At 39.5% G+C, this 23,060-nt stretch overlaps 1 protein-coding gene across 1 annotated transcript in view; it reads right to left on the bottom strand.

Moving 5' to 3' along the window:
* Positions 1-22,382, bottom strand: part of BRINP1 (BMP/retinoic acid inducible neural specific 1) — a gene marked incomplete at its 3' end in the record, with an annotated part of 194,159 nt that extends 171,777 nt beyond the window's left edge. Inside the window, exon 1 of the mRNA XM_080940074.1 lies at positions 22,280-22,382. The remainder of the gene's footprint in view (positions 1-22,279) is intronic.
* Positions 22,383-23,060: the final 678 nt, after the last annotated feature.

The raw sequence follows: 23,060 nt of genomic DNA, 5'->3' as shown, positions 1-23,060 counted from the left end.
TGCTTACTTCAATGTCTTTATTCATAATGTCTCCGTGTGTGCAATGAATGGTGAATGGAAACTGAAGACAGGTGTAAAGTAGAAAGCTGTTGTTATTATTGGATTCCTTCCTGGATCACGCCCTGATCAATGGCTGCCTCCCACCTTTAAATGAGAACCAGGGTCAGTTCTTATTTCACTTCTTTATTATAAACCCATGTGTCACTCCCCACCATTTACCAGAATCGCTACGTTTACTTTCTACAATCTCTGTAGATATATTCAGGCAGCCCAAGCCGAGTTTACCTCGTTTTCTAAACCATAGTGAATAAATACTTCACTGTCCATTGGTGAACCTATCTTAACATGTATTTACCACCCAAACACTATATTTTCTAGGAGGGTTCAAGTTTTATGGGTACAACAAATACATGAAAACACAAGTCTAATATTACAATGTTATATTCAATAATTCCATTTTATAAGCTACGTGTTTTATACTTTATACCCTCCCACCCTGAAACATTCATTGAGATGCTATTTCCGCTGCTTTGCCTTTTCCATGTTGTTCAATCGTTGTGATCACAGGGTGTATAGCCTCTCCAATTTTATCACTAGTGATGCACATTAACCTTTCTTCATATCATTTCACTTCATAATAATAGCTTCTTTCTTTTTATGTCTGAATAATATTCCACTACCTGGGTATGCCATATTTTATACATCCATTCACCACCTAATAGGATATCTTGTTTCTACCAAGTTTTAGCAATTCTGAACCCAGCTGCTAAAAACAAAGGACAAATTTCTCATATGAAAAAAAAAATTCAACCACTTGAGTTACATACCAAAGATCATGTTCACTGGAAACACTGGTTAGACTATATTTAGTCTTATACCATTGAGGACGTGTTAATAATTGTCAGTTCTGCAGTTGGGGATATTTTTTTTTCTTGAATACTCAAGCTCAAGGTCATAATACACCTCATGTCCCACAGGAAGAAGAAAGAGATGGCTACCCATTACCCCATATCAAAACAATATGCTGTCATGCTTATGAACTTCCAAAAAACATAAATTTTATTTATTTAGTTTGATATGTTATAACAAAGCAGCTATTTTCCATAGAGCTCACCCAGCCAGTAAGCCATTATTAAATAAGAAAGAAAACAAAATGAACTCACATATGAATGGGTAGGCTAAATATGTATAGTCTATGGGCAGCATCTCACAATTGACAAAGCATTTTTCCTTAGTTTAAACCATCTGTAATGGGGATCCAATGCCCTACTCTGGTGTGTCTGAAGACAGCTCAGTGTATTCATATGCAAATAAATAAATAAATAAATTTTATAGAAAGGGAGGGGAGTGCTGGAGAGATAGCTGAGTGGTTAAGAATACTGACTGCTCTTCCAGAGATCCGGAGTTCAAATCCCAGAAGGCACATGGTGGCTCACAACCATCTGTAATGAGTTCTGATGCCTTCCTCTGGTGTGCCTAAAGGCAGCTACAGTATACTTAAAATAAATAAATAAATAGATAGATAAATAAATAAATAAATAAATAAATAAATAAATAAATAAATCTTTTAAAAAACACATTTAATCCTAACAGGCCCCTGGGATTTTCACAGGAAATTGAAGCTCAGAAAACATGAAAATTTGCCAAATTAAAGCATGGTAAATCAAGGTGCAAACCTAGGTCTACCAATGCTTCTCCCATATCAAACAAGATCTTTTATGATGAATGAGAGATCATTAGAGAAGCTCAGTACAGTAGCTGAGAATCTGGCTCAGTTAAGCAAGTACTCATGATACAAGCATAAGAACCTAAGCTCAGATTCCCAAAACCCACATGAACGCTCTGTACTGAAACACAACTGTAATACCCAGGTGGCAGGATCATAGAAAAAAAGACATGTGGATCTAGCCCATAATAGAGATCTTGCCCCTCCCCCCCCAAAAAAAAAAGAGATCGAGAAAGACACACAGTGGCATATGACCACATTTGCACATGAGCACTGATGTGCACATAAGTACTCATTCACAGAAACATGTAACAAACACACAGAGACACACACACACACACTCACACACACACACATGCACAGACACACTGACACACACACACACACACACACACATGCAATCACACACAAAGAGACAGACAAAATAAAACAACAAAAAACCTCCACTCAAGAGCCTTTAAAAAATAACAGGGACTTATAAGAACAGAATCTAGGACTACTTTGAAACGCAAAGTAGAAGGAAGCAATATGGGAGTGCCCAGTAAATTGCAGACACCAACTGGCACCATAGTGGCTATGGGTGAGTACATGAGACATGGTTAGCTGTGGGAATAGATAATCATACAGATACCAGAAACAGATTTTATTAATTTTCCTACTCCACCAATGTCTGGATCTACCTCCTGCCCAATGTTTCATGCTACAACCGAGGTTTCAGCCCTTGGAGAAAAGCCGAGAGATTTCTGCAAATGTTTTCTCTCCGACAGATGGAGCAGAAACTAAGATGCATTACAAGGAAGATGGATTGGTGCATCACATTTGCAGCAATAGAAGTGCAGCAGTGGTTAAAACAGGCTTGGTTAAAAAGAAGTGGAAACCCAGGGTTTGCTAAAATCCTTTTTTTTTTTAATTAAAAATGAAAGGGAATTTCAAAGTTCTATTTCAGTCCCTTGAAATTTCAGTGTGACAAATGCAGAATGTTTATTGGGCTTGGCTAATCACAGGCAGTGTAAGATTTATGTGGGTTCAGGCCTTAGCCAGGAGAAACCCCCAAATTACTTGTGGAAAAAATGCAGGAAGAAAAACCTCGCCAATCAAAATGTCCAGCTACTTGAACCCACGTAACTTCACATTATTCACTTAACCCTGAATCAACAACACTCCCCTTTCTTCTTTTCCGCTGTCTTCTGTTTGTGAATTCCTCCTGGCATTTGCTTATTTTGGGCTCTCCGTTTCTTTTCCTTGCTTTTTTTTTCCTCCTATGAATACATCAAGATGTGTAATTCTCTGGAGATGTACTCACTTCATCTAATACAGACACGTCAAGTGCTATTCAAACTACTTAGAGACCTGACCTGGGAGACAGAACATTGTGTGCTAGGCTACTGTCTGTCTCCCAGCTGAGGACACATAAGCATTCAGGTACTGTAAATCACTGTTCTTTGTGGAGTCTGTAAGGGTCTCTAGTCACAGTTATTCTTCTGAACCTTTGAAGGAAATGTCACTAAATGCTCAAGTGAGAGCCCTACCCAAGATTAACTGACCCAGTCAGCATGGTAGGTTCTAGATATGCATACTCTAAAAAAAAATTAGCTGTTTGAAGCTAATAACTTTTCAGATAGAACCCCTGGAAAGCATGTAGTCATGTCAGCACTATGGTCAAAGTTACATTAACCTGTCATCCTGTGTCTTCTTCGTGACTTTCCTATATAGCTCACACAATTCATCCCCCCTTAGTCCACAGAGCCAACCGGAAACCTTTGCTTTTCTGTAGGGTCAGTGTTGAAACTGTGCAATATGCTTAACAAAAGCATAGTAATGCACACATATACACAAAAGCAGTGAGAAGTGAACCTTAGGAAATGCTGATTGTCCCAGACACATGAACCCATTCATATACACATGTACATGTACACAGCCACACAAAGATAATTACAACTGCATTCGTGCACTAGCACACTCAAATATGTTAAATCCATTTTATGTTTTGCCCATGGACACATCATTTCAAAGAGATATATTTGAAACAACATTCAAATAAGCATTGCAATGCTTAGTAAATAGTTTCAAATATAAATGTAGTAGAACTCATTCAAGCATATCCTTTATTGTTAAAAATATTATATCTGCTTAATAAATGCATCGCATAAACCATTCAAGCACTTACATGTCTTACCTCCTGATGAGAACATTCATTTCCATGCAAGTTTATTCACATATGAATATATTTAGGAATCCATGAGCACATTCAAACACAAATGACACACACACATTTAAAAGAGTTACCTCACTATTTATGAGTCATACATATGTGCACATGCACATGCAAACTACTCACACACACAAGGACATGGGCTCATATATACCACAAACACTCACCATGCCACAAATAAACATAGTATTACGCATCATACACTACACATAGCACAGTGCAAACAACCATAAACAAATCACCGTATACACACGTGACACAATACATTACACATAACACATTATGCACATATAATGCACATTATACCCTCACTCACACCACAAGCAGACACCACCATCCCACATATATTATACATATATTACATATACCTTACTTATGCACATATCTCATAAACACCTCCTTCTCACCTCTACATATACCACAAAGTGTACAACATTCTATACGCTATGTAAACCACACTTACACCAGAAAGTCATATGTATCAACCACACATACAGCATACACATATATCATATACACACAGAGAAATATTCTCCATACCATACAAACATCTCAGACATATCACACACATAGATAGTCTTCTCTCTACACATACCACATAAACATCACACAAACTATAGAAAAAAGATCAACACATATCACACACACACACACACACACACACACACACACACACACCCCATCACCATCTGCATAAACACCCAGCTCTTGTAGTGCAAAACAGAGAGCTTGGCTCAATCTATGAACTTCTCTAAATCAGATTCTTCCTCTACCTGTCAAAACAGTCCACTGAATATGAAGACCTGTGAGAGAACATATATTCTGGAGGAAATAAATGTCACATATGAAACAGATTCCAGGATTAAAACAAGTCTGGATGATCCGAGCCAACATTTCACCGGAAACAGAAGGCAGAGCAGGGATCAGTGGTAGTTTATCATGTGTACAAGAATAGAAGAGCTGGGGACAAAAACAGGAAAAACTGTCTCAGTCACCAGACATGCAAAATACTGCCTTGGATACAACCTGAAAAACTGTCATGCATGTTACTCAAGCTAAGCCTAGTATTGTCCTAAGACAATGCATACTTAGAGAAACATTTTCTAATATGACAGACAACATAAAGACCATATCAGAGTTGACCTGTGAGGAAAAATGTTAATGCTAGTTTGCTTCAAGCTTTCTTTTGCTCAAGGTAATTGTTTGTCTTGGGTGTCAATAAAGCCGACTATCATTGTGTTAGAAAATGCTAGAACTCCTAGAAATGTTATGTGTCTATTGGCCAATGGGTTTACTATAAGTGTTATGAACACTTTATCTCCCATGCTTTATTGTATATGCACATTTATTTCAGAATACTTATATGTCTAAATTGCTATAGTCTTATTTTTCCTAGGTTGAGAAAAAATATACAATATAACCAAAGCTGTCTCCTGCTCTGAAAAAAAAAAAAACTCTAATGTCATAATCCTGGGACTTTTAATATTTGATGGTACTAAAATTGGATTTTTATATTCCACAAGTACTTCTATGACTCTATGAGATTCTGACTCTAAGTTTTTATTATCCTAAGATTCTGTGATTTGAGGTTCTGATAGCATCTAAAATTCTACAGCTATGATTCTCAGATGTCAATATTATAAGAATCTGACATTTATAGCTTACAATTTGAGGCTTACGTCTCTTGGGGAGAATAAGGTCACCATGCCATTCTTCGAAGCAAAGAGAACCTAAAAGGGCCCAAAGTGTCTATACCTAGTGGTGAGGACAGAGTCCACAGAAAGGAAATGCATCCAGTGGAGGAAAAGAGCCCTAAGACCATGCCACTTGTATCTGAAGGTGCCTCTCTCTCTCTGCCTTTTTGTGTCGCACCTTCATTTATGGCCTAAAGATTTCGAATATTTACTGGTAGAACACAAGTGCTATGAAGGCGGGGTCAAATTCCTAACATCTTGCGCAAACCTTGAATGCCTGTACAAAGATCTCTCAATAAATACTAAGATTGTGCCAGTGGGCCTCACTGTAGGATGCTTCTCTTCTCTTTTTGTCAAAGCGTTCTTCCAACATTCTTTATCCCTTTCCTCTTCCCCCATGCATCCCCTCATACCAACCCTAAATAGTTTAAAATTTCCATGCACACTAGTGATGCAACCCTCTCAGAAATATGATGATTATCTCTCCTATTATACAGGTATGAAAATGAGGCTAAATGTGATTTATCAAAAGTCCTTACAGTAATTTAAAAAAAAAAAAATGGCAAAACTCAAATTGTAGAATCCAAGTTCACAGATTTCCAAATACTCTCTACTGTCCCTAAAAATAATGAAACCATCGAATGCACAGAACATCAGATATGTGACCACTATTCTCTATTTCTTCATATAACCCTAAACACATTTCCTCAATCAGTAACAATTCCAATTTTATTGTATCTAATATTGGCCTTCCATAGCCAACAGTTCATTTCATTTCCTGGACCTTTTTCCTCCTCCTGTGACTGCTGTATATGGCATGTGTTTATTTTTCAATTAAAGCAAATTAAACTTAATTTTGTTTTGAGAACTTTTTTTATTTTTTTAGAATTTTACAGCCCACATTGAGATAATTGAGACCCTGCTGTGTCTGGAAGCAGTATTTAGAGAGAGGAGGCCCTGATTGGCACAATCTTAGAAAAAGCCATCTTTAACCCCTCATTTCTCTTTGTCCTACCAACTCAGCAGTTCTTTTTTTTTTTTCTACTTTTTTAAATTAGATATTCTCTAAATTTAAATTTCAAATGTTGTTCCCTTTTCCAACACACCCATCCCCCTTCCCCTTCCACTTTATTTCCTGAAGGTGCTCCTTCTCCCAACAACCCTCTCTACCTCAGTGCCTTGGCATTCCCTTACACTGGGAAAAGGAGCTTTCACTGAACCAAAGCCCTCTTTCCCCATTTATGCCAGAATGCCATTCTCTGCTGCATAAGCACCCAATAGAGCATTGTTTAACTTCACTCACTTCCCTACAACTGTCCTAGTCTAAATAATCATCTCAGAAAACACAAGCGGCAAGGGGACACAGGATGAAGAAAGTCAAGAAAGAACAAGTAGAATAGTAAGCTAATAACAAAAAAGAGAGAGAAAAGAAGAAAAAAAGGATGCTTAAATTAAATCAAGGAAACTTCCTTCTTTATTACCTTCTGATAGTTTTCTTGTTATGATCATATATTCTAAAATAATGTACATTATCAAAATTGCATATACATACATTTATCACAAATATAATATTCAACTCTTTCAATAGAAGTTACATTTTCTATAACTTACAGGGTTTTTTAATGTCACAAAGATATTAATACTTAAAGAAAAGAAAAAATGTTAAAATTGTAAGGTCAGATAATTTCAAGAACCCTTGAATTAAAAATAATTTAATCTTTCTTTATTATAAGACTCAAACGAGTTTTTAAAATATCTGTGCATCTAATATATTGCTTCTTTCAAATTTATTTTGCCACACAATAGACTGTTCTCGGAGTTTTCAAAACCCCAAACAAAATAAGACAAAACAGTAAAATAGTGCCTAATAGAAAAGGACATGAGAATGTAATGCAACAATGGTTTTAAACCTGGAGAGTTTAAAGACACCAGATAGCCATTCCTCTCCTTAGACAGGTTAAGAAATCAAGAGCTGAGAGGATGGTTTAATGTGTAAATTTCATGTCATACAAGCATAAGGACCCAAGATATACTAAAATACTGTAAAATTGGACAGGGTAACATTCGTCCATTTTTGGACATTCTTGGCTTAGACACTATGCCACAAAAGTGACCTTTGTCAATACAGCTTCTGTTTTGAACATCTTTATTTCTTTTACTTCATATGTATGTGAGTGTGTGTGTGTGTGTGTGTGTGTATACTAGTTGTGTGTTGGGTAAATGAGTGTGTGCCTGTTGGGAATTCAGGTGTGTGCCTGTCAAGACACATGGAGAGATCAGAAGACAGCCTAAAGTATTAACCCTCACCTTTACTTTCTTAAAGTCTCTTGGGTGTTACTGGTATATATACATTGGTGAGCTTCAAAAAATTCTGTCTCTGCTTCTACCCTTGCCATAAGAATTTTATGCATACAGACGAATGTTACCCTGTCCAATTTTACAGTATTTTAGTATATCTTGGGTCCTTATGCTTATATGACATGAAATTTACACATTAAACCATCCCCTCAGCTCTTGATTTCTTAACCTGTCTAAGGAGAGGAATGGCTATCTGGTGTCTTTAAAACTTTACCTTAGCTCCAATATTCTGTTTCTGTCATATAGACAGACAAACTGCAGTCACATTATTAACATCACCATGTTATCGACCTTCATTTATTTCCAGAAAACAAGAATTTTTTTCAAGTCCATCTCCAGGGCAACCCCTAGATTTAGCTTATCTGGAAAATTAATAGTGTTACACTTTATTGTGCAGGTTTCCTAAGTAAATATTTTATTTTCCTATAAGCCTATCTTAAGTATGAAACATTCTGTCATAATATCATTTCACCTACTAATAGCAAATGTGCAGCATTCGTTCAGATGACAAAGGTGATGAAGGCAGAGCTTTACATTACACTTTTTTTTTTCCCCAAAAATACTCTTCTTCTCTGGTGTGTCTATGCCATGTTTGGATTGCAAAGAACTCAATGCAATAGCTTAAATGGCAATAAAGGTTGAAACCAATGCTTCACCTCATTTTTAAAGCCTCAGACCTTCTTATTCAAATCTTAAAATAGTATGATAAAGCAAAGGGGAGATGAGAAGCTGCTGAAATGCAGGTGGAAGGTGAAATCTGAGCTGGTCTGAGAGGCAGGCTCAATTGAAGACCTCCTAACTACCTTCATAGTGACTGCAGATGAGGGATATAAACCTCAAACTTTCACTTTTCAGTGAGGAAATGAAAGATCAGGGTGTGTGCAATCTACCCAAACTATGAAATAGAGAAAAAGCCTTCCTGACACGGGCCTGCTTCTCAAACCTTGACACACAAAGTGTCCTTTCTTCAGAAAATGCTTTCATTTATTATAAATGTGGGTCTCCTCTGTTTTAAGGGGCTAATAGCCTCTCTTTTGCTTATAAAAAAATCACAAATCACTTAAAAATCATTAGTATATTATAAATATTATTACTTAAGCTAAGCATGAGTAAAGAAAAAGGAAGCTAAATCTTCAAATTTGACTTAGGGTGACTTACAAAAATAGACAATATACATTTATAAATTCCCTTTTATTTTAGTTTTTATTCTAACCTTCCATGATTGCTCACTTATTTCCTTGTTTCTACTAATTAAAGCATTGCTTACCCACATACTGCCATTGAATATAGAATATCAGAAAGTACAGGTAAGCATCTTAGAAAGAATGAAATTTATTCATAATCCATTATCTAAAGATAGAATCTAATAAATTGACACATCTTATTCAACAACCATGCATTCTACGATATTTTGTTTTTTATGCCTCTTCAATTGCTCACCAAAATGGAAGTCAATATAGAAAGATGTCTTAAGCGCTGTTCATGGAATACTAGCTGAGCATAAGATAGACTCCCAAGTGCTTTCTGTATGTGATATTCACTTTCACATCAAAAGATCATGGAAGGTCCTGCTACTACCCCATTGTACAGATATTTCATATAATTTCATCTCCTGGTGCCTGAAGATATTTCTCCAGAGCCATGATTACACTCTGCAAAGTTCATTCTGTGCTTCGGTTAATTTTATTTTTCTTTTGTCCTCAGAGGAAACATTCTTCACAGACTGTGCCCATCTGACTTCTAAGAGGAGGGTCCCATTTAATTTAGAAGCATTTATATCTCCTTTGTAAAAAAAAAAAATGGAATAGTTTGAGGAAGGACCTACTGCTCCCCTGATAATGAATCTCTCCCTCATTTTTATTGCTTCCCCCGTTGCATTTCCATTGGCCTCTTTATACAGAATCCTACCTCAGAAGCTCCATCCTGAGCAGGGCCCCACCTATTAATTATACTCACTCAAAACCCTCTAATTCTCCTTTTCCTCCTTTCAGAGGTAAAGAATATTTTACCTGACTTCCTCCACCTGGAAGACTACCCGACCTGGTTAGGTAAGTGCCTTGTGGTCTTCTGGATCCAGACCTCTTTACAAAAAGTCAGCAGCCTCATGGGTATTTCCCCTTCCTGTTTACATGAATTAGCATGCCCTGTCCCACCAAGCCATCTGTGCCACCCACTTTCTTTCTCTAGCCATATTCTATTTTTTTCTCCTCTCTATTACACTTACCACCATCTGACACACTCTAAATTTTTTTGCCTGAGTGTTTATATAACATCTTTTCCCTCAAGTAGAAAATAAGTTCCGAGACCGGGTTGGGGGTCTTAATCACTTGGGTTTGCAGCTGTTTTCACAGCTCTCAGAACAATGTCTAGCACAAAGAAGTGTGAAACAAGAAGTTCTCCTTGGATTATTTATTTTCCTCTCCTGTGTACAGGAGCACGTGTATATACATGTGAAACCCAGATGATGATGATGATACCAAATGTCTCTCTCAATTACTTTCAATGACTTTTGTCATTGAAGTAGGTCACAGCTAACTCAGACCTTGCTGACAGGGATAGCAGAGCCCTGGGTCTATAGGTTGTGGCCATGTATATCTGGCATTTACATGGGCTCTGAAAATATGAACCCATAACCTATACTTGGCCAGAAAGTAACTTAAGCCGTGACCCACCTTGCCAGCTCTATTCTTTAATTTTAAAATGGAGCAGACACAGGCCACATGTGCTTTTCTAACAATATAAAGAAAGTTCATTTTTCCTGCACCGTTTGCCTGGATGGGATTTACTGCTAAAACAACCTACAATAATGTTAACATTATCATCATCATCATCAACAACAACAACAACATCAACAAAACCAACAACAGAAACAATAAAAAATTGTCATGATGCTACCTGGCATCCTCTTGCTGTTGCTCTTCTTTATTGTTTCTTTCTTTTCAAGAAGCAAAGTTTTGTTGTGGTACACCTTGATGTCTTACCTAACATTATTTCATCTCTCTTTTAGCATTTGGTTGAGATGTCCTAGTAGCAATCAAAACAAAACAAATCCTCCCCCTTTTTACATCTTTATTGGATATTCTCTGTATTTACATTTCAGATGTTATCTGCTCTCCGCCAATCCCATCCCCTTTTCTCTCCAATTGCCTCCTTCTCCCAACTACCCTCTCCCACTTCAGCTCCTTGGCATTCCTCTACATTGGGGAAACAAACCTTCTCTGGACCAAAGGTCTCTCCTTCCATTGATGCCAGAGAATGCTATCTGCTCCTACATAAGCAATTGGAACCATGGGTCTCTCCATGCTAACTAATTGATTGGTGTTTTAGTCCCTGGGAGCTGTGGTGGATTTGGTTGACTGATAATTTTGTTTTTCCGATGGGGCTGCAGACCCTTTCAGCTCCTTCAGTAATTTTTCTAGCTCCTTCATTGGGATTCTCATGATCAATCCTATGGTTAGCTACAGGCATCCTCATCTATATCAGTATGGTTCAGACAGAGCCTCTGAGCAGGCATCCATATCAGGCTCCTGCCAGTAAGCACTACTTGGCATCAGCAAGAGTGTATTGGTTTAGTGGCTGCATATTGGGATCTATCTCAAGATGATGTAGTCTCTAGATTGGAGATGTTTTCTCCAATCCTATTCCACTATTTGTCCCGATATTTCCTCCCATGAGTATTTTGTTCTTCCTTCTAAGAAGAACTGAGGTGTCCAACTTTTGGCCTTCCTTCTCTTTGAGCTTCATGAGACTTGTGAATTGTTTCTTGGGTATTACAGTTTTCTGGGGCTAGTATCTTTGTATTAGTGAGTACATACCTTGAGTGTTATTTTGTGACTGGTTACCCCACTCAAGATGATAGCTTCTAGTTGCTTGCTTTTGCCTAGGAATTTCATTAAGTCATTGTTTTTAATAGCTGAGTAGTACTCCATTGTGCAAACATGGGCTAAAATGTAATTGTGGCATTTTGCATACAAACTTATCATCTTATCATTATAGTTCTTCTCCTCACCTTCTCTCACCTTCTTCCATTCAACATCCCTTTTAATGGCTTCTTTCTTTTCTCTCAATTTATTCGTAATTCTTATTTTAAACTAAAAGAGATTTAATTTTTGTACAAAATACACATAGATACCCATGCATGCTCTCCATTTCAAAGTCTTATTCAAATTTACCTTCCAGTCATAGGGGATTCTAGAATTGTGACTTAGATCATGGTACAGTATTATTCAAGGATACTCTACTGGAAAAATTTCCAACATATTTATAGTTCTTTTTTCTACTTGTTCCCAACTGTGTTGAATAACCATTTTGTTGACTACATGTAAGTATATAAGAAAACAGAGAAGACACAAAAATACAGAGACAGAATCATGCATCTGACAACATCTGGCTGTTGAAATTTATGCCACCTCCTTCCTACAGCTTTTTGAGTGGCTTTGAACAGCAGCAGATCACAGGTAGGTTTGCAGTTACTCTTTCCATTAAAAGCAAACTCTCAGCACTGGCTTCAAGCTAGAAAGTAGCTTGCATATTCTATGACTGCTGGCCCTGGTTTCAGCAGCATCTGAACTCCCACGATTAGGGTACAAAGAAACAGGCTAAACTAACGTTTCCTACAGAGGCATTGTAAAATTCAATTACTATTTTAAGAGGCTATGAAATTGGCAGCCAGAAAGCTCTACAAGAGTGAAAGATATTCATGATACTGACAGATAAAGAAGGAAAAAAAGTAAGATGCATATTGTTAGGGAGAATTTAGGGAGCTCCTTCCAGCGGTCCCATTTATAACTTCTCCTGGAACAAAACAAAATGGATGCTTTCCTACTTTAGGCATGTGAAAGATCAGAGCTGAGGGCAAACCCTTATGACATAATCGTTGATGATTGGCAATGACTGACCTACCCTAAGACAGCAGAGGCCGAGTAGCAGCCGTCAACCCCCACTATAAGAAGCTACTTGGGGCGGGCTAGCAGCTGCTAGTAGGTAGTCAATGCCTTAGGCTAATGCAAGGAGAGAGGATGATTCAGACAAATAACATCACATTAAATGTGTCATAGGAGACAAGGGCTTGAGGTCAGATATTGTACCTTATTGCATATTTTACAGGGAATTCTTAATTTGGTAGATGGAAAAGTCCTTGGGAAAAAACGGAGAGAAAAGGTTGAAAATTGGAGTATCACTCTAAAGGTTAAATATAATATAAATATCATTTCAAGGTATTGAAGAACTAGATAAAGTAAGTGACGTTGATGATGTAAAAGGTAATCCTGAAGCAAAGATAAACAAGCGTCTACAGAGCATCCAGCTACTAGCAGTCGCCCATGCTTTCGGGTAGACCTGAGAGAAACACTGGCCATATGCATTAGAAACTGAAGTAGACAGGTACAGAAAGAGGTTGCAGGCGTTCAGGGATCCTAAGCCAACTCGGGTTCTATTTTCACTATAAAGAGTATGGTACTATGTTTGAAATAAGAAAAGAAAAAGATAGAACATTAAACAAGCCTGTATGAATGATGACTTTCATCTCTCTTGTTCCATGACCTCTCCACATTTGCTTTCTGGCCCATAGCAACACAGAGAATTAAAAATCCTTCCTTGGTAATTGTGCATACCATTCTGCCTTTTTCCAACTTTCCCAGTCTCTTCTATGAGCACTGCTGTCAAACTGCTGCACTGGGGGATGCTAGGCTGGTTTGTTCATTATGATCTCAAGAGTTCTTTTACCAGCTCACGTCTCCAACCTAAAAGTCATCTCTTTTGTGTATAATTTTTGCAGTTTGCAAACAAGCCTAAGACTGCGAATAATGCTCAAACTGATATGTCACAGCATAGCCATAACCGTAAGAAAACCAGAACTAGTTAATCGTATGTGGTTGTGACAGTTTGCCAGGTAAAGTTTGAAGCCAGGTAATCACTGAATCACTTATTCAATTCCCATCTCTCTTCCATACAGAGTCCCTTGTGTTTGCCCTATTTTATAGGTAGCAAACCTTAAATGTGGACATTAGGTCAATTTGCTAAGGTCAGACAACTAGTAAGATAGGTGTTCAGACAGCTTCCAAGTCAGCTTGAAACAGGTTCAAATCTTCCATAGCCACACCATTGGCTTACTATATGATCCTCAACAGGAAACATTATTCTTACCTCAATTTTCCCATTTCCAGTGTGGGAGTTTATTCTACCTGCTATGTGCTTGTAGACAAAACACAACAAAGAATCTACTATGTATCAATTATAGTACAAAGAACATGAAGCAAACAAGCCTGATACACCCATGATCCCATTTTAATAATAGTTTTATAATAGTGCTATTTCAGCCACCCTTAAATATTGTGAATAAAGATCTTGAACTCTAAATAAATGTATTTTTTTCTTTTTTGCTAGTGCAGGATGCAAAAGGAGAAAAAAAAAACAGAATTGCAGTTGGCTTACTAATAATTTAAGAAATCGTTTGTAAGGCTTCACTGGATTTTAAACTATGCTGTCCTATTGATATGCACTTAAAATAAAATTCTTCACATTCTTCCCCGTCCTTCCCACCCTTTGCCATCTTTGGAAATGGTACTTGATTAAGACCATATCCTCTGAAAGAGTCATGTCTCCAAAATGGGTCCCAGCAGTTAAACCGCATTACCAGCTCATCACAGATTTAAAAAATCTATTTTTTAATCTTTCCTCTACATGCCTACACATACAAAAATGCTAATTTTCTCATTTAAATGGCTTATGTGCTTGTATATAGATGCTTCTGTAGTATTAGGAAGGTCATTTGCAGGTGCTCCCCTAAAATGTACTTACAAACTCAGAACTCATCAATTGTATGAGAAATATAGTTTGCCTAGTCTCATATAAACAGCATCACATTTGCTCAAGGGTATGGTCTCCATTGCATTCTGAGAGAATGTTCTTCTAGGATTTTCACAGGGCTTCTGGATACCCCAGGGATTCCTACAAATGTCAAGAATTTTGTCTATTTTTACAGATGGCTAATTCTTAGAATAGCAAGTTGAGAACCTAGCCTTGAATAGGGTGGGTCTTCTGAAGTACAGCCATCTGAGGGATATGTATGCAGCCTTCTTCCATCTAAATCAACTTGTAATCGGGAACCTGGCTATGCCACTTTAACCACAGGATCCATTCTTCCCCACAGGATCATTTTCTGGGCATCTGAAAACCTAGATAAATTGTATCTCAGAAAGCCTTTTGGGCCTGTATTGGGTTAACCCTTGCAAAGGGTTCTAGCTGTTCATATGGGCCATTTACTTCGTGCCCTGCTGTGCCAACCTTTACAGCTTACACCAAATGACTGCATCTTACTTTTGTTAATAGCCTTATGCATCTACCTCCCACTCTTCAGGGGGCGAGGGGTTACAGTTACTTAGCTAGTCCCAAGATGATGCCAACTGCCTCCTACAGCTCTGCACCCTGTGAGAACAGACTTGGTTAAAAATGATAGAATGTGTGTATTCAGCAGGCTTGCTCTCCCTGTGTGGGGGTAGCAGGCACTTCTAGTAATTGACCACTGTTCACTTTCTCATACCCAGTGTTATACAGGCTATCTTCCTTAAGGCCACTTGCAATCTCCAAAAGATAGGTCCCCTGGGAGATAAAAATTCTGTTCACTCTCATATGAAAAAAAAATTAATTTCTCTATTTCCTTGGCCTCATTATTTTCTTAATTGTCTTCTTTGCCCCTTCAGTAGCAAGGATTGTCTATGGATTTGTAGAAAACCATTTTGGGCTGCTGTGTTCCAGGAGGATAGTGTTTTCCATGTTAGCACTTAATCAGTTTGTCCTTAAGAGTTGCACCAGCGGTAACAGCCTCGCCATCTATTCCACTCAGCCAGCCTGCCTTGAATCACAATCCGTGCTGTGAGATACAACTTCCGTTAGATTGGCTCATCTCGGAGAGGACATCTAACGCTCATGATGAAGCACAGTCACCATGCATGTGTCTCTCTCTGCTTTTAGAAGAACTTTGTCATGATGCATTTCCATAGAACCTAGCAATATCTCTTCAGTGAGCTAAGCAGTAGTATGGTCCTTCTAAATTTACAGAAGGCAGACACAGGCAGAGAACGATGGGCTCCTAAGGAGTTTCTATAGAGACCAAGAAGAACCAGGATTATAATAAAGAGCCTTATGTCTCTGTACATTTATCCTATGAAGTATTGAAGTAATGGAGATTTATATTCCAGGCCACTAAGAAGCCTTTCACTTTCCCCAAATCCTGTAAGATTTTGAAATGAAAATTACCATCCCATTATGGCTATTTGGGAATTTGCATGTCTCTTCTGTCAGACAGGCTATATTATTAGCTTTCTCTAGCGTATTTACTCAAATACTTTGTTCAAATTATTTTGCAAATAATATATTCAATAAACCATTGCAAATGGAAATTATGGCCGGCTTCTACTTTTCTTCAGGCCTCGGGTACCTGCTGACAACATGTTCATTCCCTTCCCTCTATTCTATCCATTGACTTTGGTGTTTATAAGCCTAAGGGTTTCTAAAATATGGTACTCTAAGGAGGACTAGAGTTGAGAACTCTTGGAAATGAGTGGTTAAAAATGGAGGTGATAAAAACATAACAGAGAGTACCTGGTAATGACCTGACAATTTCCAGAATGTTTTCCATTCTTTGACATCATACTACCCAACTAAAGATGTGTCAAAAGAGATGCCAAAACCTTTCACTCTCTTGTAAAGACCTTTCTAATGTGGGCTCTGTCTCCCTTTTTTTTTTTTTTTTTTATCTCTTATCATCTTCTCATGTACAGCTTCATCTACACTGGGAATCTGTGTATACTTAGCCTTCTTAAACATCCCCCTTCATAATGACTCCATTCTTTGTTCTTCCATAAATCTTAACATCAGTATTATTTCTTCAGAAATGGCTACGTATGACTAACTCATCTAAAGTTATATCTCCCACCATCCCTTCTAGCATTGGATCCCTAATTACTTGTATGACATTTAATATTAGATTTAATTACTGCGGTTTTCTCTTTGCTTACTCATTATTAGCCATCTCTTCCTCCATATGTGAACCCCAATGAAAGTAGGACTGCCTTCATAAAACCATCCCTGATGGCTAAATCTGAACTGTCCAACTTAGTGTCCACAAGCCACATATTGCTGTGCAAATCAAAATGAAAGACGAATAAATGTTAAACAAAATCAAAAGCTCGCTCCACCAGGGTCCATTGGCACATTTAAGAATGAAGTGGTTCCCATATAGCTTAACAGAGAGAATATATTTTTCTTATCCTCCAAAGTTCTATTTAACAGTACTAGAGTAACATATGCCAAGTAGGGGACACTCAGCATCTACTGCTATTGGAAATATATAAATTCTTTCTTTCAATCCTAAAACAATCCTCATATGGTAAATGCAAGATAATCTAGATAATAATCAGAACAATTGTGCAGTTCAAGACCAGCTTTTCAAATAAATACCATATGAATCTGGTCTCTAAGTCTCAAAGGAGAGTATTTTCAATGATATGATAAAACTTACGTGGCAAGTAAAGACCGTAAGACTAGAAAAATCACCACTGATTTTTAATTTTGATGACTTATAGATAACAGGAAGATTTACAGTCAAAATAAGAAAACATCTCCCAAAAAAACTCTTCAGATTTAACCCAAGCTACATTGTGTGGTAAGGAACCTACTGTTGTATTAAAATTGAGACCATAAAGACACCTGCTGCCTATGTGAGGAAACAAGATTTGGTTCCTGGTTACAAAGAAAGACTTGACTGTTGGAAATCGTTCCCGGATTTCTTCAGAGAAATTCCTCCAAGAAAACACTTTATTTTTATTATAAATCCAGAGATTCCACAATATCTTCCGAGCATCTGCTCCAACGAGTTGACAATATGCTCCAATTGATTTTAAGCATCCATTGAATATGGAGGCCTCTTGGCTATGGGTGAGACCTTGGGTTTTGCAATAGATAGGAATGGGGATGCTCACAAAAAGTTCAAATCTTTGCCCTCTGTTTAAAAGGGAGTGGGCAAAGCTTCCCTTTCTTCTGTATAATAAGTATATCTGCCCTCACTGGATGGGAGTAGAGATTGGAGGAGAGAATAAAACTAAAGATCTTGGGATACAGCTAGGGGCACTGCCAAGTTTCATATAACTTCTTGTCTGCACATTCACTGGCACTCCTGAGTGTCTGAGCTAAGTGATGTGGTTTTGAAGAAATAATGACTTTGTAAATAAGCAAATAAGAATCAATTTTTTGGGAGGAGGAAGGGCTGACAGATACTTTTGACACCGATTATGCATACAACATAAAAAGAAAAAAAAAGATAAAACATTTCCTGTGTTCCAGTCCCCAGCTATTAAAAGGGAAAGGTTGCCAAAAAGAGCACACGTTGATGTGATTAAGAGAAAGAGATGCCTGTGTGGCTGTAAACCAGAGCAAAAGAGATAAAAACGAAATAAATAGGGTTTCTAACAAAGTTATATCAAAATGCAGCCAAAAGACATTGGTTCTGAAACAAGGCCTTGGGAAGACTTCTTAGAAGGGATTTCTGAGAGAGATGCTAATATGTAAGTAGGGTTTGCATGATGGACAATAGTCTGATACATCCATTATTATTCATATGAAAGATTATAGAGAAAAACAATGGGGAGATTATTTGAAAAAGTATATTTGATGACTCTTCCTGTGTTTCCTCTTGTTTGATATGGCTACAAATAGTTCATTGACTTACTTGTTAAACTTTGGATTTTAGGTCAGAGAATGCCAGGGAGAAAGATGCTATGAGAAACTTTAAGGGTCTATTTTGGTGATATTTTCTAGTGACTTCATATAAGGAGCCAGGATGAGAAAGCATATGCAAATTTGAAAATATTTCCTCTCATTCTTCAGGGTCTTTAGGGGCAAAGACAGGTCAAGAAAACAAAAAGGAAAAAAAAAAAGGGAACTATTTGATCAATAACATAAACTGTCTTGAGAGCACTAAGAAAGAGATGTCCCACTTGAACTGAGCAGGAGGGGACATTTTTACAGTCCCCATGTACACTGCTACAGTCCTATTTCCTACAGCAGGAGCTGGGCTTTCTCAACTCAGCAGGGGGGCCCCAGAGCTCATTTGGAGTATCTGAGCGCTTTCTCCATAGCTGAAATGGAGTCACAGCTCCCCCTTCTGGGAGCTAAAGTGCCATCCAGCTCCAGAAAAGACAATGTTTGTAAGACTGTTAATGACTTTACTGCAGATAGGCCTAAAATCCCTGTATTTCTAAGTACTTCCCTGCACCCCCAAAAAAGCATCTAAAAGACTGGTAACATACTTGCTTTTTTAGTGAAACTGATTTCACCTTCTGAAGATCCTGTGACTCAAAAGGCTTTAAGTTTTCCTCTCCCAGAGGTTGTGTAAGTCCAAGCCATGCACTTACAAAGGGTAGCTCAATTTCCTGCAGAGTTTAAGAGGTTAGTTCCATTTAGGGGAATGTATTATTAATGGAAAAATTCTAGTCTTGCATATGCATGTATGTATGTATGTATATATGTATGTATGTATTCTTCTGTATGTTCCTGCTTATACAATGAATGTATAGACATAAGATTGAAAATGATCTAAGCACATTAATTTTTCTGAAGTATTTGCATGGATGTCTATATATTCTCCAGAAAGCTAAACTTTTCTCATAAAGGGGTCAATACAGTCCAGTTTTTCTACTGGGATATGTATAATAGTCATATAGTCTTGGACCCCCATGTGCATTTCTTTATCTGATGAAATTAAAACAGAATGTATTCTCTCTTCATCTCTCTCCCTCTCTCTTCCTCTCTCTCCCCATTCATTCTCTCTCTCTCTCCCTCTCTCTCTCTCTCTTTCTCTCTCTCCTTTGACATCTCTGTGTGTGCATATGTTTTTAAATGCTTTTGAGAAACAATAAGAATGACTGCGGAATTATGCACTTTCTCTCCTGGGTCAGGAATTCCTATGAAGAAAGTCTGAAATGCACCTCTGAAATGAGAAGTTCCAGAAAGGAAGACAAGCAGTTATCTTAAGTAGAATTACAGTGGTCAGGTAGGACTAGGAAGTGTTGTGTGTTCCTAAACACGATAATGGAATAAAAAAGGACATTGATTTGGCTGAAAAACACCCATGGGTTCTAGCCCTGGCCATGCCCCCAAGTTTCTAGCGAATATTGAAAATTTGTCATCTTCTCTCTAAGCCTGCTTTCTCTTTAGTAGCAATAGATCATTTCTACATTGGAACAGAGATGGTGAGAGCTTTTCCCAGCACGAGGGATCTTCTACTTGCAAAACCCCTCCCAAAATTGCACTAGGATGCTGTGATCTAACCTAAGTTTTGTAAAGTCTATTTTATGAGCATGCCCTCCTGAAGTCTTTAGCCTGAGAGATCAGCCGGTAGCCAGAAAATAGTACCTATGCAAATGCTTGCAGGTAGAACAGACACCCACCAGCCGGGGCAAGTTCCTGCAAATGCACGTTTGCTTTGATCTTTCCTCAGAAGATACAAACATATGTAGAAATGTTTTTGAACACCAGGTATATTTCTATTTCCTTTCCCTCTCAGGAGGCCTTTCTAGTGACCCTGTAGACACTCTATCACACCACCTCAGCCTCTTCTTCTGGCTCCACTGCTCACAAGCAGAATGGCTGCCATTTACCTTGAGAAAGTAACAGCTGCCTAGTCTGGAAGCCATGCTAACAGCAGTAAAACTCAGCATTTTTTGCTGAGTAGGTCAAGCCTTTAAAAGGCAGCCGGGAATCAAATCAATGGCTGGCTCCAGAACCAAAGCACAACTGTGCCTGGGCAGGGTGGCCAAAGTATTTACCTAAATATGCTCCTAAATGGTGGAGGGAATAGGAAGGAGACCCTTACCTTAGAGTGTCTTCCTGAGAGTCTTTCCAGGCCTCCCTGCCCTTGTCAGTAATTTAGAACCGAGCACCAAATGTGAGGTGCAAACCTGAAAACAGTTTAAGTCAACTACCACCACATTCTGTAATGGATTCCCTACCCACCATCTCTCCCAAGCTGTAGTCCCTTGGTCCTTAAATGCACAAATATAGACCTCCACCCCCTACTACCTCAAAAACACACTAATCTCTCTCCCTTCCCCAGGAGCTTCCCAACTTCTTGGAGCCATGAGAAAGCACAGTTTTAAGAAGAAATTCTGAGGCTTCCAAAGGCTGGGATGGAGAAAGGGAAAGGAATGCATCCTAGGAATGTACCAGATCAGTCTCCTGCCAAAGCACCCAGAGATGCCCCAAATGCTATTTTCTCTGGTACCCGATGTGACTGAGATGGACGATTATATTGCCAAAGGATGCTTACTATTTTCCCCTGAGATGATTCAGACAAACTTACCCAGACCACCCCCTAAACAAAAGGCGCGGGGTGGGGGGTGGTATGATTGCAACAGGAAGACAGGGTGATCTCTCTACCCAAGACTGGTCATGCAGTGGATAAGGAGATCCCTGACTTCCTCCTTTCCTTCTCACTCCATACTCAGCCTCTCCAAATTCCCATCAGAATCCTGGAGTCTGCCCAGTGTGGAATTTAAAGGGACAGCATCTCGCTTGCCTCGGATGTTGGACATGTTTCTTTCATTTTTAACGGTGAGTTCACTTGTGCAGCAATACCCCATGATTTAGACGATATTTTTTTCTTCATAGGTAGCAACAGTGGGCTAAATAAGGCACAGTCTATAGTCCTAGCATATCTCAAACCAATGCCTAGACACCAAAGAGGAAGTCCACAGCGGGCTTCCTGGAGGCTACGTGATCCTGGAGTAAGAACCCACTCCATTCCCTGTAAGCGGAAGAGATCTAATTAAAAATACAGAGACGCGCACACATGCAAACACACACACACACACACACACACACACACACACACACACTCATCGCGCTGAAAGTAGGTTACAGGGCATGAGTACACACACACACACACACACACACACACACACACACACACACACACACACGACACGCATTAAACGCAAACGACGCCGCACAGGCAAACATACACTAGCACCACATCAAGTTCCCACTATGGTACACACGTCGGGAGCGCGCGGGGACACACGAGACACTTAGTAAAAACCCGCATTTAACCCACGGAGTCCAATCTACAGGAACCCTAGTCTCCAGAACAGAAGAGGACTTGGAGGGGAGGGAAGACCGGACCAGGGTGCTGGTAGGGGGATGGGAGGTGCGGGCGGGGGCGCCCCGACTGCGGTCCGGGGTGGGTTCCAAGGGCAGAGGGGCTGTGGGGAGCTGTGCCCGGAGTCGCCTTACCTGGAGTCAATGTCCCTCTTTGGCGGAGAACAGCGGGAGGACGCTTTTTATTCGGCTCGGTGGGAACTTGGAAGAGCCCTGCGTCCAGCTCGCATACCGGGGACGGCGCGGGGACTGCAGGCGTGGGGGTACCTGGCTCCTAGCAGCCTGGCTCATACTCAGCCTTAAAGTCCCCTTGGCTGGTCCCGAGGACAGGCATGAATCCCGGCTCCGGAAGGTGGCCAATACTCCCTCTGCCTCCGGCTCTCTGGGTCTCTCGCGTTCTCTTTTGCCTGCGCTCTTCTCCTCCTGCCCACCCCCCCGCGCCAGATCAGTTCGCAGCCTTGGGGACAGGGAGAAAGGCGGCTGGCGAATGGAGAGGGAAGTCCAAGTACGCCGCGGTCTCCGGGCGGGGAGCAGCGGAGGCCGGGCTAGGCAGTGGGAGGGACTTTGCTGGCGACGGAGGAAAATGAATGGGGGAGAAGCTGCCGGGGGCGGGGAGGGAGGAGCTGAGAGCCGGGGTAGATTCCAAGGAGTGTTTTGTACGTCTTCAGGCGGTGGGGGAAGAGAAGGGAGAGGCGAAAAGAAGTGGGGAGGGAAGGACTGGGTGGGCCAAGGATGAGCTTCAGGGGAACTCACATGGGGTCTGGGGACAGTGCGGCGACTCTCCTTACAAGAGCACCCAAAAGGACCATGTGCGCGCAGATCCCGAATCGTGATTCTAGCTGAAACGGGTCTGTAGCTGAGCGATGCGCGAGTGTCTGGTATTTCTAATTATGCGGGAGCTTGACGTGACTGGGTG

This window comes from Micromys minutus, assembly GCF_963924665.1.
Source record: "Micromys minutus genome assembly, chromosome: 28".
NCBI lineage: Eukaryota > Metazoa > Chordata > Mammalia > Rodentia > Muridae > Micromys > Micromys minutus.
Note: the sequence above shows the minus strand (reverse complement) of the source record. Positions and strands in the feature narration are given on the sequence as shown.